The 7,133-nt window shown below is 39.4% G+C and overlaps 1 pseudogene; it reads left to right on the top strand.

Annotated features, from left to right (window-relative positions):
• Nucleotides 1–3,687: 3,687 nt before the first annotated feature.
• Nucleotides 3,688–6,850, top strand: LOC148694037 (uncharacterized; annotated as a pseudogene).
• Nucleotides 6,851–7,133: the final 283 nt, after the last annotated feature.

The raw sequence follows: 7,133 nt of genomic DNA on the forward strand, positions 1-7,133 counted from the left end.
GCAAGACTTTGACTACACCGAACAAGCTTGAGTGACTACCGTGCAGAGTAATACACTACTCTCAACACAAAGAAGCTCCCTCTCAAGGTTTGTGATAACCCCAGCAATAATCTCAAGAAATCTTTTCTGATGTGGAAGATCAGTCAAAACTGCAACCACAGAGCATACTCGGAAATTCAAGAGACTTTACAACCAATGCTCTACCAAGAACGATCCCTGACCGACTTGGCTCTGATACCAATTGTTGAATAAGAAGAGTATCCAAGATAACTCTAATGATCCCAAGAAGAAGAAAATAGAGCACACTCTTAAAGAAAGCTCACAAAACAAACTAATTAGCAAAGCTTTTCTTATTTAGCTCTAGGCTTTGTTTTTCCTTGGATGATTTACAATGCTTAAGGACTTGGGTATTTATAGCAAACCAAATGAAAGCTACACCACACACTTACTTCACCTACAACATCCACCTACTTCACCTACAACCTCCACTTACTTCACCAACCTCACACACTTACTTCACCTAAAACATCCACCTACTTCACCTACAATTGACATTGATTCTCAACAGTTGAGCATGTAAATATGTAGGTGTTTCCAAAGACTAAAGTCGCAAGGATTTCCAGTTCCAGTTGAACTCGGAGTTTACTGTTTACCCAACATGACCACGGTATTTTCATAAACCTGTTTGGGAGCTAGGATAAGAGACCGGATAGCATTAATGAACGGATTCGGTTGTGTAAATTAGCCACTGGATTAAATAATCTAGTCGTACCAATTTTAATACGCTTTGTACCCGTTTATTTATTCTTTCTAAAACGTTAATATAAATATTCCTGAAGTTGTTGTAGACCCGTTGCGGGGTGCTCATCGTTGTGATGGTAAAAAACTTGAGAAAAGTTGTATTAAATGACTCACAAGGTGCCATGTGGCACATATTAAATAAAATAATATATAAGGTCCAAAGTTAGTATAAAATCATAGAAAAATAAAAAAATATATCCCGAAAGTTGTCACGAATTCCTTGAACTATGCTCGACGAGAAATGAGCATAAAACCTTGATTGTGAGTTGATATCAATTAGGAGAAGTTTACGAATGTTTCGTTGGTTACTTGGTGTTTGTCTTGTTACATGATGTACTTCTACGAGTTCAATGATTTGTTGCTTAAATGCACCTCCTTGGCCAAATACAATGTTCATGACACCGGTTTGGTATATCGAACATACCTTATAGAAGATGTGTTCCCGATCATAAACCAATCAACAAAAATATTTTTCACATTTGTATATTATTTATTATGAATATTAATAATTTTCAACTCTTTTAAAAATCTTGTTCATGAGAGTTTATATGGTTTTAAACATTCAGAAGACGATGTAACCATCATTCAAATTGTAGAGGCATCCATGACAACCATCGGCAAATTTTTTTCACATTTTCACACTAGCTTGTAAATTAATTGTTATGAATTGTTACATGTTTTTAACTAGAACAATATAACCAAGCAAATAGTGACCCCCAATGCGAATTAACCAATCAGATTCACCCTTAGAATGCGTATGGTCTCTTAATGTGGATTAGCCAAGCACGACCACATGCATTGAAGCATATCATAGTGTGGTTTCCAATGCAGATTAACTAAGCAAGACCACCTTTGAGAACAATGTATCTAAGTAAGTAGTGACCAACCAATGCAAATTAACCAAGCATAGTCACCCCTAGAATGTGTATGATCCCCCAATGCAAATTAACCAAGTAGGATCATCCACGTACAACACTGCTACATGGTGCAATCTCATTATCACATGTCCTACATCATACATTGACCAACATGATTTGCATTGAAAGTACATGAATTATTAATTCCACATGAAAAACTCATATTTAGTCACAAAACTTACAAGTTCTACATAATAATTCTAATATGAACTAAGTCTAATTAAGAAAAATCAAAGGAAGAAGAAGAAACAAAGTAATGGAGAGTCTCGCCAACGCCATGAGGATATCAATCTCGTCAAGGTATAATAAAAATCAAAACCCCCTTCTTCCTTTTTTATATGTTTTCCGTTGATTTTTCGGTTTTCTTTTGCTATTTGGTTGTTGAAACGGAAAAATTCATCTTTTGTTCTTGTGTAAATTGCAGATTAGGATCTAGAAAATAGAGGGGAGCAGCAGCAATTGGGGTGGATAAATTGGGTAAATTAGGATCTAAAAAATTCATTTTCATAAATTCTAACTTTTATCAAATTTCCAACTTTATTTTCCTCATCCAAACATAGTGTTAGCAATGGGATAGGTGGATAAACAACATAGTGTTAGCAGTGGGATAGGTGGATAAACTGCAAAAGATGGTATTTATTTGTTGTTCGCGCCCATGGAAACTAGCTTCATACTCAGTTTGATTTTGTTACATTATACCAATTCATTCTTACTGATGAATGTACACAGACTATGATGAGAACTTGATATTAATACGCTAATAGATCTCAAGATCAATGTTTGACAGTTTTAGAACCCCTTCTAAGTTCTAACCATGTAATCTCCAAGAGTAAATCCCAATAGTCAGTCATCATCAGTTCAGTTGTACCACAGTTGCTCGTGAGCAGTCTAGGGCAACTCCGAAAACAGAAGTGTTCAAAGCAAAATTCCAAAAACAAAATTCTCTTCTCACCCAGTGATCAAGCCAAATAGTTTCCGACATGTATAGTCGACATTGTTGGTGGATCATGTTGCATTCGACTAATGTAAGCTGGATGGTTTTTTGAGGAGGTTGGTAAACTGTGATGCTAACTATATATATATATATATTTTTTTTTTTTCCTACCTACCTCCAAACTTCAACAGCCAGCCTAACAACGACCACGAATTTTTGTTTCGTTTATAACAAGATCAACAAGATAGCACGCAAAGACTCCTGTTCGGCCAAAGATTTCTCCTTTCCATTATGATTATCGATAGCGAAAGTATGCGAAAGGTTAAAAACAAACAAAAAAACAAATACAACTAGCCACAACATTATCCTAATCATCATCACAAAATTACAACATTCAATTTAACTGAAACTACAACTCAAAAGTTAATAAATAAATAATAACTAGGATGAAGATCAACAAATCGATCAATCAATCTCAAGTTGTCAGCATACACACAAACAATCTCAAGTTGTCAGCATACACACAAACAATCTCAAGTTGTCAGCATACACACCGATAAACAGTATTATAAATTTCACATTGGCTTGACTGATCGGTGACGTTGTAATTGGGGGGAGAAAGGTCGCAGAAGTAACGCGAAAACCAGAGACCTTTATCAATTCTGAAATATCCGGTCAGCTTCACCCCCAATTTGGCCGACCCATAACAACCATCACCTGCTGACGAGGAGTTAGAGGAGATTATTAATTCCTTGGCGGCGTCATCGCTGACGAAGGCCCCCGCCGTCGCGAAGGTGACATTGAAAGTGGTCTGGTTCATGATGGTTAAAGCCAAAAGAGGCAACGGCGTCGTCGCGAGCATCAGTTTGTCCTTCGTCTCCTCGTCCCCGTAGAAGAGATCTGCCTGGAGGCTCTCGTAGTACAAGTCGAGTTTGGTGTTGGGGTTTGCGAAGACCAGATTAAAGTTCCACGTGGCGGTTGGCGGCGGAAGGAGGGGTCGGGGCGAGTGGGCACGGGGACACGGCGGCCGAGTAGATGCGGAACTCGGGGGCCAAGGGGTTGAGCGAGTGTTCGTGCGCCGCCAGGATGTAAAAGATTATGCTCAAGCCGCCTACGAAGAGGATTAACAAGAGGGGCTTAATTACTTCAGGCCAATGGTACCAATGGTCGGACGAGGGATTCTCAGGTTTTTCTTCCATCTGATTCTCATGTGATGATTTGACTGCTGCACTTGGAGCTTTTTGTACAAGAAATTTGATGCTTATCTTTTAGGTTTTGACGTCATACCAGACGAGGAGAGAGAGAAGGAATCCCATTTATCGACAACTACTGTACAATGTGAGTCAAGTTCTACTTCTACTAGGATTGATTTTCACGTGTTTCTTCTCTGTCTTTTTTTCATTTTTTCTTTTTTCTTTTTTTTACACTTCCGTTTTTAGTTTTATTTTATTTTTTATTTTATTTTTATTTTATCTAATTAACCTAATGGGCTTTTTAATAGCTATTTTTCTCATGCTATTCAATATTATGGTCTGGTGATATTCTTTTTCACTTGTAAGTGAAAGGTCTTAAGTTTGAATCTTGTAGATGACGAATTCGATTCCAAATTAGGTTGCCTATTGTGTGACTTAGCTGAACTCCCCCTCCCTTTAGTGTAAAAATATCGATGTGCCTAAAAAAAAAGCTATTTCTCTCCTTGCCTTCATCTAATAGGGTTTTGATTTTTTAGTTTATTTGGTTTTAAAGTTTTAGGTATTTGTGTCTATTTAAGTGAAATTTCTAATATATTTAAATTTTTTTATAAAAATTAATATTTTTAAAATTAAGAGCTAATATTTGGTTACATTTGATAAATACATAGGTTAAGACATGGTGCGACATCAACCAAAAGTAGATTTGCGAACAATACCTAGCTAGATTCGCAAGAGAAGGAAAGAGAGAACAACCTGACTAATTATATTAACGTCTTAGAAAGAATAAATAAACGGGTATAAAGCGTATTAAAATTGGTATGACTAGATTATTTAATCCGGTGGCTAATTTACACAGCTGAATCCATTATTAATGCTGTCAGGTCTCTTATCCTAGCTCCCAAACAGCTGATGTTGGGTTTCTCATCGCCGCCTCCAGCAGCGACTACGTAACCGCCACGCGGGACTTGACGCTGGTCGCTATAAACCCCAACCGGAAGCTGGACTTGTACTACGAGAACCTTCGGGCCAATATCTTCTACGGCGACGACAAGGAAAGAGACAGCAATCTCAAGCAGGGAACGGCGCCGTTGCCTCCCATCTATGTAAGTAAGATGAGCCAGACCACTCTTGATTTCTCAGTGGTAATGGCGAGGTCGTACGTCGGAACCGACGTGGCCAACGATCTAATCATCTCCCCCTCCTCCTCAAGTTGTTATGGGTCGGGGAGGCTGTGGCTGAAGCTGGTTGGTTATTTTAGGTATAATCCTAGGTTGTTTGCAGTGGCTGGTGTCCAACTGTCGCGCTTGTCTTGCGACCTTTTCCCACCGAATGGAACGACGGGGCAGACAAGTGCATGCCAACATTATAATCCAACTTATTGGTGTATTTTCTGATCTGCTTCAGATTGATGATTCTGAATATGTTTTTGTTTCTGGCTTATATTTCAGTATTTGCATGATTATGCTACTTAATTGTTCTTAAAAATCGTTATTTATCATTGCTAATACTTCCCGGCGACATATTCAATTGCTTTAAGTCCAGACGAAGTCTGTCAATCAACCAATATACTTCGTCGGATTTAGGGTGTAATTTATCAAAAACTGTAAACTCACGGACCTTGTCGTCCACCTCGATGGAACTAGCCCCTGGAGGCTTCTGGACGCCGGTGCTCCTCATTTGGAGCCTCGCATTGGCAACGTGTATACAAGCACATGAGACCCCAATGAAGGTCAATTTATCAGGCAAAATCCTGGCTTTTACCATTTGAGAGAATAGCTCAAGCGCCTTCTCACCATGCCTGTGCATGGCTAACCCTTGAAGCGTGGCATTCCAAGACACCGAATTTTTTTTCGCTATCCCATGAAAGACTCTAGATGCTTCATCCAACACATAACACTTGGCATACATATCAAGAAAAGCATTTGACACGGGAATACTACACTTGAATCAAGTCCTCTCCATAGAGGCATATATTATTAAGCTTATATATCAGTGAATGATCTACTCTTTATTTCTTGTCATCTTTGAAGCTCTCGATCTGCCATCAAAAGTTCATCAATGGAAGCTTGTTTTTGCTCTTCACCAAAACTGTTACTTCTCCCAACAGTAATTACATTCGATTTCAATCCAAAAGAGTTGGCATTCCATCTTCAATAACATGTAAGTTGTTCTACCGCTTTTCTGTTTCAAACAGGGAAAGATTCCATGCTCTTCTTACAGTTGCTAACGGGGTTTCTGTCGAATGATAGGTAACCGCGGGGAGTCATCTACGCCGTCCAACGATGATCACAAACCTTCCATTGATGCCGATTGGCGATCATGCAGAGCAAAACTGGTAGCTGCAGAGAAATCAAGGCCAAAAGAGCCCACTCAGCTTCCTCACTTGTTGATCTTCACTCAGGTGGATCAACCTAATCCCATCACTGTTGGTGACAAATGGGCTCACACAATCCACAAGTCCTAAAAGGGCTGCCTACTCCTTGCAACCGAAAAGCTGGGCGGGGTCCACATTTTCTAGCGGACGATCACTTGGGTGTTGTCCACTGGACCTTTGGGCCCATCCGGCATCATTCTCAACCGGGCCTCCCTCATGTCGATCAAGGAAACTCAATCGACCGCTCTAGATGTGGCGGGCACGTTCTATGACCGGCCATTGCTCTTCGGCGGGCCATTGGAGGAGGGTTGTTCTTGGTGAGGCCCAAAGGGGGTGATGATGAGGTTGGGAGGAGTGGAGTTTTTTATGAGGTGATGAAGGGGTTGTATTATGGGACAAAGGATGGTGTGGGGTGTTCAGCTGAGATAGTGAAGAGGGATATGGTTGGGCTTGGGGAGTTTAGGTTTTTTTATGGTTATTGTGGGTGGGAGAAAGGGCAATTGAAAAAAGAAATTAAAGTTGGTTATTGGACTGTGGCAGCTATAGCCCAAGTGTGATTGATCTGAGTGTGGGAAATGTTGGGCTTTGGGAGAGAGTCCTTGGGCTTATGGGCCGTCGTAAGGTCCGGTGAAATCCGTTTGCAGTTGTCATTCGTTTTTAGAATGCTAGTATCACTCACTCACGTATGTAATAATCGTGTACATATTTGACAATTGTTGAGTTAAAAGGTGTGTGAATCTTATTATAGATCTCACACAATTATATATTGAAAAATGTAAAGTCATGCCAGGTCTTATTTATTGACAATCTAAAAATAATGATTAAACTTTTTGAATGGCGCACTTTCAATGTGATTTTTGTGATGAAAAAGTTGTTAACTAAACTTTCGTGGTGAGCTCTGTAATCAATTAGTA

The sequence above is a fragment of the Pyrus communis genome, chromosome 9 (assembly GCF_041283825.1).
Source record: "Pyrus communis isolate YQ-2024b chromosome 9, ASM4128382v1, whole genome shotgun sequence".
NCBI lineage: Eukaryota > Viridiplantae > Streptophyta > Magnoliopsida > Rosales > Rosaceae > Pyrus > Pyrus communis.